The sequence below is a fragment of the Arvicola amphibius genome, chromosome 7 (assembly GCF_903992535.2).
Source record: "Arvicola amphibius chromosome 7, mArvAmp1.2, whole genome shotgun sequence".
NCBI lineage: Eukaryota > Metazoa > Chordata > Mammalia > Rodentia > Cricetidae > Arvicola > Arvicola amphibius.
This window is the reverse complement of record NC_052053.1, coordinates 138,644,862-138,654,869: the sequence shown is the minus strand read 5'-3', so window position 1 is coordinate 138,654,869 and position 10,008 is coordinate 138,644,862. Positions and strand designations below refer to the sequence as shown.

Genomic DNA, 10,008 nt, shown 5'->3' with positions numbered 1-10,008 from the left:
ATCCACAGATTTAATGCAAATGCCCATTAAACTATAACAACATTCTTCAGACTCTGAAGAAACCATCCTCAACCTTATTGAGAAAGACAAAGATTCCGGATAGCCCAAAAAAATCTTAAAAAATCCTCTGTACAATCAAGGAACTTCTGAATGCATGACCATCTCTGACTTTAAACGTCACTACTGAGCCACAGTCCTGAAGAAAATAAAATCAGCCCACCTTGGATACAAATTCACCTGCCTAAACACAGCGGACTTTTGACAAAGAAGCGAAACTGTGAAATGGAAAAAGGAGCCTTTTAACCTGCGTCTCTCAGAGGCTACCGAAATCGGGGCGTACACCTCCAACCCGGGAGCAAACTCAGTCAAGTTCAGTCAAAACGTCCAAATCCAAATACAAGGCAGAGAAAGGTGTAATGTGGAAAAGTTCCGGATCTTCATCTTCAGGAATTCCCAGAAGGTCCAAGTCCTCGCTGGGCTGCAGCGGGGGCAGGCAGATCCTCAGTGCAGCTCATCTGGACCCGGGCCTTCAGCCCCGCGCCGCTCGCGCCTCTCCCCCCTGCCTCTCTCCTCCTCCGCTCCGCTCCCACTCCACAAAGCTGTCGAAGATGCAGGGCCAAGCGTCGTCCGCATCGTAGTTGCTGAGGTCGGGGTCAATCTCCTCGACGAAGCAGAGAAACATGTTCCAGGGGTCCCAGGAGATGCCCCGGATGCCCGAGGGGTTCTCCGCGAGGAAGTTGAGCCACGGCTCCAGTATGGGAGGAGGGGTTCTGGGTGACACGAGTTTCCACGGGCGATGGCCGTCTCACGACGCAGGGCCCGCTGCTCGTGTTGAGGGTCCAGGCCAAACTGAATGTAAACCGGTAGAGATCCTTGAATCTCTCTTCTTGCTTGGCTTCTGCTAGGAGGCTGGGGAACTGTTGCACGGATCCCATCGATGCTGTCTGCACGGATCGCTTTACAGCCGTCCAAAACTCCTTCCTGGTGAACTGGAACATGTTCGCCGCCCGGAACTTCCAGGCCAGGAGCAGCACTCGAAAATCCATGGGATCCACACCGAGGTCACGGCAAAAGCGCTCCATGCCTCCCACCAAGATGGCATCCTCCCACCTGTCCCGGTAGCGTCCTGAACAGCACCTCCGACCTCGGCAAGGGAGCCTGCTCAGCGTCGGCCTTGGGCTTCCCCCAAGCATCTCTGGAAGACATCGGCAGCCGGCAGGCCTCCGCGACGGCCCTGTCCGCTCTCCTGGCGTCATAGACGACGATCTCCCCCGACGGTGTGAAATAAAGTAGCACCTGTTCCGCGCGGTGGCCGGCTCTCCGCCGGCCGTAGGACCTGCTGCTGCTATGGTAACGGTCTCCATGCCTGCTGCCCAGGGTGGGTGAAGGCTTCTTCTTGCACTTGGTGACACACTGGCCCATGGTGGCGACGTCCTGCCTTCTAGACCGGCCGCCTCTGGATCCGATGCCCTGGTTGCCACTGGCCCTGCGTGAGGACTTCACGGTGCCGTCGGGGAGAGGAGCCGGCCAACGGCTGCTCCACAGGGTCCTCCAGTCGAACCCTTTCTGGAAAGGACGGCCGCCCGGCGGGTGCAAGCCACCTATCATACCCCCGCTTGCATTTCCAGGGCGCCACCCCCGCCCCCACCCCCACCCCCACCTTTTCTGCCGCCGCCGCCGCGGCCTCCTCCTCGTCTGCGGCCCACCGGCGGCCCCACAACAACTCACAAAAGAGAGAATTTCATTGGAGCTTGCTGACACTTTCAGAGGCTTAGTCCCAGCGCGGCGGGAGGCACGGCGGCACGGCGGGCTGGAGGAGCAGAAAGTCCGACGTGGAGATCAGCAGGGAGCAGGGACGGAGAGACGCTGGTCTGGACCCCAGTGACTCACTTCCTCTAACAAAGCTGCACCGGTTCCAAGAAGACTGTAAACACCACCTACTGATCACAAATCTATAAATATCTTATTCTACGGGGGCCATTCTTATTCAAGCGCCCACGCTTCCCATTTACCTCCCTTTACTTGGCTCCCCCACCCACCCCCTCCACTGACTCTTCCCTTATCCTGCTGTAACACTGGATTCCATTTTCTCTTTTTGGAGGAGCCCCTACCCTGCCAACCCCTTCGTCGATACCTGACCTCTGTTTAGATCCTAAATGAAACACACACGTAAAGACAGCATCCGTGTATAACGTGGGGAAAAACACATTATTATTTGTCTGTTTGGGTCTTGGTTACCTCGCTTAGCCGGATGTTTCTTTTCAATTCCATTATTTACCTGCAAATTTTATAATGACATTTTGTTTTCACAGCTGAATCATACCCCACTGTATGAATGGATTATATTTCCATTATCCCTCCCTCTCTTGATAGACATCTAAGCTGTTTCCACTTCATGAGTAGTTGGGGAGAAAAGCCATGAGCGTTGGTGTGCGGACGGCGGGTGAGGCCCTTTCCGTGTGTGTGCAAGGGTGGTAGATCCAGCTGGAGCCAGAGGTATAATATTTGTTTTCAACCCCGAGAGGCCTCCCCACTGATTCAGTAGCGGCTGTGCCAGTCTGCACTCCCGCCAGCCATGAATATGTGTTCCTCTTTCCCCACAGCCTCGGACGCATGGGCTATCATTTCTGTCTTTCATCTGGGCCATTCTGGAGGGAATAAGATGAGGAAACCTCCAGGCAGTTACAGGTTTTGTTGCTGTGGTGGTTAAGGATGTGAAAACCATCGCCTGCTCTATCCACACGCAGTGACACACTCGTACGTGTAAAATAAAGCAAGCAAATCGTTACAGAAAAAAAAAAAAGTTGAAACGAAGAAACCGGGACGGGGCTGGCGATGAGGCTCTGCAAAAGGCTCTGCAAGGAAAGGCGCTTGTCGCCAGGCCTGACAACCCGAGTTTGCTCCTCGGAACATTCATGATGAGGGGAAAGAACAAACTCCAGCAGGTTGTGCTTTGACCTCCAGGGCACACCCCTCCAATAAATGAATAAAAACTACTAAACTGCCCAAATTAATAAAATTCTTACAAATAAACCATTGAAAATTGTGGATCAGAGGGTCAAATTTCTCTCCCATACCACCTTGAACTGTTAGTGGACCAGAAATTCCCCTCAAATCTATTGTCATTTCTTTCTGGGTACTTCCAGAGAGTCTTGTTGTTAATGTTTTTTTTTAATGATTTATTTACTTATATTTAACGTGCATTTGTGTTTTGCCTGCACCAATGTTTGTGTGAAGGTGTTGGATTCCCTGAAACTGGAATGACAGGCAGTTGGGAGCAGCCAGACGTGTGCTGGGAATCGAACCTGGGTCCTCTGGAAGGGGAGCCCGTGTTCTTACCTGCTGAGCTAAGTCTCCAGCCCCTTTGTTCTTGTCTGTTTGAGACAGGATCTCACTCTGGCCCACGCTGGCTCCAGAATGATCCTCCTCCCTCAGCCTGACAAATGCTGGGATTCTAGGCTTGACCCAATAAAAAGGATTTTTTGTTTCAAATAAAAGAAAGTTGCTAGCAAACAAGTTCAAGACCCAGGAAGGAGAAGGCAGGTGAAGGCACAGCCAGCTTAACTTCTTAATCACACAACAGACAAAGAAGAGAAAAATCAACGTGCATGTCTGCCCACGAGCACAGGACTGATCAGAGAGATGGGTCAGTACACAAAGGTGCTTGCCGCTAAGTCTGACGACCTGAGTTCAAGCCTCAGAACCCCCGAGGCAGAAGGAAACATGGACCCGAGCTGTCTTCTGACCTCCACACCCATGCACTCACACACATGCACGCCTTAGTGGGAAGTGGCCCGTGAATTTAATCCCAGTTCCCGGGAGGCAAAGGCAGGCGGGACTCCGTGAGTGTGAGGCCAGCCTGATCTACAGGGTGAGCTCCAGGACAGCCAGGGCTCCGTAGAGAAACCCCAGCTCAGAAAGGCAAAAGGAAAAGAAAAATAGAAAAATGTGAGCCAGGAGAGTCCCCCACGCTCCGAGGACGAGCCTGTCTGACGAGAGGAGGCCGCGGGTGCCCCTGAGAGGGTCTTCATCCGGGAGGTCAGCTGACCCCCAGGTCTCTCTGGCGGGCGCTAGGAGAGAAGATCCCAGAATTCACCACCCTGGGGACAGGACGGTGGCTCCTCAAGAGTACAGTGAATTCCGGGTTAAAGGAATGATCTTCCTAGAAGTGACAACCGGGGTGGGATGGTGAAGACCTCTGAATGGCAGCACCGGGGAGGCAGGGGCAGGTGCAGCTCTTTGAGCTTGAGGCCAGCCTGGTCTCCATCGCTAATTCCAGGCCCACTAGGGCTACATAAGAAGACTCGGAAACAAAGAAAGGAAGTGAGAACCGGATGGACTTTAGGATACAGACCTGAAAACTCAGCCTTTGGCAGGGGATACCAGAAAGATCAAGAGGAGGGAGATCGCGAGCAAGGAAGCCAGGACCGCGAGGAGCGCGTTCACCCATTGAGACGGTGGGACAGAGCTAACGGGAGACCACCAAGTCCAGTTGGAATGGGACGGATGGAACAGGGGACCAAACCGGACTCTCTGAATGTGGCTGACGGTGGAGGAGGACTGAGAAACCAAGGACAACGGCGATGAGCATGGACTCTACAGCATGGACGGGCTCACTGTGAGCCTTGTCAGTTTGGTTGCTCACCTTCCTGGACTTAGGGGGAGCTGGGAGGACCTTGGACTTAACATAGTGAAGGGAACTCTGATGGCTCTTTGGCTTGGAGATGGGCGGAGTGGGGGTATGGGTGGAAGGGAAGGAAGGGAATGGGGAGGAGGAGGGGAGGAGATGGAAATCTTTAATAAAAAAAATGAGAAGAAAAAAAAGAGTTCAAGACCACCCTCAGCTACAAAGTGAGTTTGAGGACGTTATGATTATACAGGATAATAACTCAAAAATAAAAGTAAAACTCTGAAACAATACAAACCAAAAGCACAAAAAAACCAAAAAAAAATAAAAATAAAAAAAAATAGAAAACAGGGAAACCCTGTCGCAAAAAACCAAAAATAAAAAAAAAAACCCAAAGCATCTCCTATGTCTCTAGGTATGGGCACCGACAGACGAGAGACATGCGTACCTACAGACAGAAAGTCAATTCTTTTCCATTTTTTACAAAGCGATCCCAGTTTCCAAGTCACCTCGTGGTATCAGGTGGATATTCCCACAAGGCGTGGCAGGCAGGGGACACGGCGGGCCCAGCGTCCACAGACTGACTGGGGTCCTCGCAGGTCAACCTCGGACAATCCTGTCCTGTGGTGACCATCATTGTGCCCATTGCACAGAATGGGGAGCAGAGGCTCAGGGGAAAGGAAATCCCTCGGGGACGACGGTGCTATGAACTGTGTGAGGGCAGGATTCGAATTCAGGTCTTCTCGGCTCTCAGCCCCACACGCTAAGCGTTTGTCCACTGTGCAGCCTCCCGCAGGCTTTACTGCCTTGGTCCTCACCACTCTATGACTTCTCCCTCTTAGTGAATCAGCCACGTGTGGACAATTCTAGTCTCAGTCGAGTGCGTTGTTCATGGAACGGATGGAGGTTGCTCCCCAGTTGAAGTTTATGCAAACCTACCTTTATATTTATAAATAGATATTACATAATATCAATGTATTAGTGAATATGGATTATATATTTATTTCTACTTTCCCTGCATAATTAAACAAACATGATTATTATTATTTCAAATACCTATCAGTCGATCTTCACACATCCGTCATGTGAAAGTTTATTTTAAAACGTCAGAAGAGAGATATAAGTAATGTTTACAATAATGAAAACTTATAGACAGCTCCAAACTGTCTGTCACTCCCCATTCCAGAGGATCTGACGCCTAATTAAACAAACATGATTATTATTATTTCAAATACCTATCAGTCGATCTTCACACATTCGTTATATGAAAATTTATTTTAAAACGTCAGAAGAGAGAAATAAGTCATGTTTACAATAATGAAAAATTAGAGACAGCTCCAAACTGTCTGTCACTCCCCATTCCAGAGGATCTGACGCTCTCACAGAGGCATACATGAAGGCAAAACACCAGTACGTATAAAATAATTTAAAAAAAATGGATTTTTATAGGATCCAGTGGGGGCAGGAGCACCACAAGAAATCCCACAGGGCAACACCCGATTCCGCGTCACGCCCTCGGGACAGGTCACGCGCCCCTGCACCGCGGGTGAGTCGGTCGAGGGCCTGGAGATTGAAGAAAACACGCGGAGAGACCTGGGTCATTCTAATGCAGATCAGCCGAATGCCGTTGATTTAATTTTGGGGAAATCCTCACAGTCCTCCTGCTGCGCGAGGATTTCCACCCAGACAGGTCAGAAATCGCCAAACCTCGACGACGGCGTCAACAACGCCCTGCAGCTCATCCCCTGGCGGAGTGGGGGGCGGGGGGACCCCAGGACCAGACAGGATGCTTAGTGAGCTGACCAGAAACCGTCCTCAAGGTGAACCCCAGGCACGCGGGCCCAGAGCCCAGAACTCCCCGACCCGGGGTCACAGCGGCTCGCGGAGGCTGAACCCGCATCCAGAGGGCCCGCGTGGGACGGCCCCAGGCCCCCTGTGGAGACGCTGCGGGTGTGGGACTCGGCTGTGCTCGTGGGGCTCCTCACGGGGGGCGCAGGGCCGGGCTCTGGGGCCGGCTTTCGGGGACCCATTCCTCCCACGGGATCGGCTCCATCCGGCTGTCACCGCGGAGGACGAGCCTAGTGTCGCCCCTTCTGGGTAGAGCGCGTCTGGCAGGGACCCCTGTGACGTCCTCCTTTCTCTGAAGACCAGAGACGGGAGGAGGAACGGGTGGGGAGTGGGGGCGGGGGAGGGAGGAGGCCGTGACTGGGGGGACGGGGAGGGGGGATTGTGGTTGGGATGTAAAAAAAAAAAATAATAAAAAATAAACTCACGACAAAAAAAGGAGAATATCGATGGTTTTCATAGTTAAACTTGAGGTATTGAAAGAAGGGCCCTCTGGGGACATTGGCAGTTATTGTGATTTTATGACGTGTCTGCAGCTGTGTAGGAAGAGTGAAATCACATTGGGCATCGTGAAGATCGGACCTCACACATCACGTGTTGGCCTCCTCCTTGGAATAGACACATCACGTTGGATAGAACAGTTATATCAGGCATGATCATGACCTGGCGTTCCACCCCCCCCCCTGAAATAAACCAGTGTAACCCTGAAACGCGTCTGAGCTCCTGCTGCTCCTGCAGAGGGCGGAACCTCAGTTCCCGGCGTCCGTAGGGCGGAACCTCATCCTCTGTCACCTCAGTCCTGGGGGACTCAGCGCTCTCTCTGGCCGCCAAAAGCACCGGCGTCCATGTGCGCACACATCCCTGCCCCCCACCAGAACCCAAACGTAACAACCCCAGAACAAATAGGAACAACAACGGAAGACCCCAACATCTCGGGCCTGCTGCGCCCGGGTGTCGTCCATCTCTTGTCTGAATCAGAGCGCAGGGAGAATCCAATCCCCCCCTGATGTCTTCATGAGTTTCATCTAGACTCCCACAGGTGACAGACTCTCTCAGACACACACACACGAATAAAAATAAATATTGTGGTTGAGGGGGATGGAGAGACGGCTCAGCGGTTAAGAGCGTTGCCTGCTCTTCCAGAGGTCCTGAGTTCGAGTCCCGGCAACCATGCGGTGGCTCACAGCCATCTGTAGTGAGATCCGGGGGCCCCCTTCTGGCCTGCAGGCAGAGGACTGAGAATACTGTATACATAATAAATAAATCTTTAAAAAACGGGGGGCCAGAGGGTCCCCCAGAGGAGGTGCTGCTGTTCTTCCCAGGAGTCTCCATCAGAGGCTGAAGGGCTGGGCCTAGGAGGTGAGGGGAAGGGGGACAAGGCAGGGACTGCAGAGTGGAGGGGAAAGAGGGGCCATGCGGGAGGCTGTGACGGAGTCAGGCCTTGCTGGTCTATGCTGGGCCAGGCTAGACGGTTACAGGAACGAATCTTTTCTCTGCTGATTTAAAAAATAAGAAGGCGGGGAAAGCAAGATCTCAGCAGTCAGCCAGCCAAGCGTTACTAGGGGTATACTGACTGTTTTTTCTTTCTTCATGGTTTATTTATTTTTTTTTTGTTTTTTTTTTTTTTCGAGACAGGGTTTCTCTGCAGCTTTAGAGCATGTCCTGGAACTAGCTCTGTAGACCAGGCTGGCCTCGAACTCACAGAGATCCGCCCGCCTCTGCCTCCCGAGTGCTGGGATTAAAGGCGTGCGCCACCACCGCCCGGCTGGTTTATTTTTTTTTATATTTAAAAATTTCCCTCCCCTCCTCCTCCCCTTCCCCCTCCCTCCCCTCCTCCTCCCCCCCCCTCCTCCTCCCCCTCCCTCCCCTCCTCCCCCCCCTCCCCTCCCCCTCCTCCTCCCCCGCCCTCCCCTCCCCCTCCCCTCCCCTCCTCCTCCCCCTTCCCTCCCCTCCTTCTCCCCCTTCCCTCCCCTCCCCTCCACCCATACCTCCCCCTCCCTCCCTCTCCAGGCCAAGGAGCCATCAGGGTTCCCCACTCTAGGCTAAGACCAAGGTCCTCCCAGCTCCCCCCAGGTCCAGGCAGGTGATGACCAGGCTGAGAAGGCTCCCACAGAGCCCGTCCATGCAGAAGAATCCGAGCCCAGCGCCTCTGTCCTTGGCTTCTCAGTCAGCCCCCGCCGTGGGGACACGGATGAGTTTTATGTCCCCACAGGGAAAGCAAGCCAGCACGCAGCAGCCCTCTGTGACCTCTGCATCCGCTCCTGCGTTCCCGACGGCTCTGGTCCCCCTGCTGCTCCCCTCTCACGCTTCCCGCTGTGCAGCTTTGGATGCGGGGGTCATTTTGTGAGACCAAAACCAATTATTTTCCGGGACCAGTGGCAAACGGTGGCCGTCCTCGGTGCCTGGCCTTGCGGTGGCCTCTGCTCACCTCCTGACCAGCCAGCCTGGGACTACGGCTCCTGCCGCGGAGGGGCGGGCCTCTCCCTGGCCGACAGCAGCGCTAGCGCCGACCGCTGCCCACGGAAGCCTGGACTCCCGAGGCAGAGAGGGCAGGGAAGGCTGGCAGAATCTACCGTTAAATTCCCGAAACCCTGGAAGTGGGAGCAGAGGATCCGAAAGGATCTGGGGTGCGGAGGAGCCTCAGCCCGTGGTAGACACGAATTTAATAACAGTCGCCACGTGAGCCTGACCGTAGGCAGTTTTCAACCTGGTGTGGCAATCACACAGAACAGGACAATTAAACAGATTTGACGAGACGTTGCTGCCTGCTGGGTCACGGGAGCTCTGATCAGTCCCAAAGGATTGTCACCAAATGACCCGATGGCCAGAGGAGGAACTGGAACAACCCCCGTTTCCCTCAGGCGCTGGGATTAGACGCCTGTCTACTAGACATTCTTGAGCCCGCAGATTGTCCAGACACCACCAGATAAAACCAGAAACTTACCAATTGGTAAAAACAGTAATAATAAAGTTTACCAGAGACCAGAGACTGGGGTGCCCCCCACCCAGAACCAGGTGTGTGCTTCCCTGTGTGGGTCACCAAAATGTTAGGTCCACAGGGGGTTGTACAAAAAAAAAAAAAAAAAAAAAAAAAACACCACCAAAGTCTAGTAAACCAGAAGCAAACTTTATTCCAGGAAAAATAAAAATAAAAAAAATAAGTAAATAAATCTCCTTGAGACCACAGCCAGAGATGAACTTGTAAGACCGTGGCAAACACTGGCATCTGAACTCCTCCTTATGGTAAGAAGCAACGAGAATTAGGCAATCACAAAGGAAATTTTACAATTTGGAGGCCAAACTCAGATAATTGCCCTTCTTTACAATTTCCATTAACAGGGTTTCTCCAGTTAAACTGTGTGTGTATTTAGCCCATCGTCTCTCTCTGGTACTTGTGGATAGCGTTTCCCGAAGCTCTGCATTCCCCCCTGACACGGCCACTTTCACATAGCAGGGAAGGCTCTGGGGCAACGCAAAACCAGTGTGTCAAACGTCACACACATCCCATCATTTAAAACTTAACTCAGGGGGCTGGA

At 52.8% G+C, this 10,008-nt stretch overlaps 1 pseudogene; it reads right to left on the bottom strand.

Annotated features, from left to right (window-relative positions):
- Positions 1-443: 443 nt before the first annotated feature.
- On the bottom strand, positions 444-1,422 carry LOC119819933 (annotated as a pseudogene).
- Between the last annotated feature and the right edge of the window lie 8,586 nt (positions 1,423-10,008).